Below are 436 nucleotides of genomic sequence, written 5' to 3' on the forward strand. Positions count from 1 at the left end.
ACAACCGCACAGGCCCTACAAGGTCAAGCACACTTGTCTTGTTAAAATCAGCTTCTATTCTTTTGACAAGTACACAAGGCTCAGCCGAATGGCAAAGCCTGCCAAAAAATAGGTTCAACTCATTGGTGTTCCTCTCCACGGAAGTCTTTAGTAAAAGGCGAAAGACTTGTGCGTTATGAAGAGAAACCAAAGTAAGTACCGCCCCCCGGTGAGAGCAGCCAGAGACACCAGTCGTCCCAGCCAAAACTCTCGCGGTGAGCCTCAGTCGACGTGGCGCGTTCCAAATTCAAGCCACACCCATTCCACTACTCCGCCCACATTTCCTTCCGAGAGGGCAATATTCCCATTCTTCAATTTATTTCCCTCCAATCAAATCGGCGAAACTGAATAGCTGTATTTATCTTCCTTCCCCCTCGCTGAGCTGGAAATAATTTCC

General features: G+C 48.2%; 1 non-coding gene across 1 annotated transcript; it reads right to left on the minus strand.

Moving 5' to 3' along the window:
• Positions 1–79: 79 nt before the first annotated feature.
• Positions 80–195, minus strand: LOC129114493 (U5 spliceosomal RNA). The gene has a single exon (XR_008532507.1). It is a non-coding gene; the product is annotated as a U5 spliceosomal RNA (small nuclear RNA).
• Positions 196–436: the final 241 nt, after the last annotated feature.

This window comes from Anoplopoma fimbria, unplaced genomic scaffold (genome assembly GCF_027596085.1).
Source record: "Anoplopoma fimbria isolate UVic2021 breed Golden Eagle Sablefish unplaced genomic scaffold, Afim_UVic_2022 Un_contig_4428_pilon_pilon, whole genome shotgun sequence".
Lineage (NCBI taxonomy): Eukaryota > Metazoa > Chordata > Actinopteri > Perciformes > Anoplopomatidae > Anoplopoma > Anoplopoma fimbria.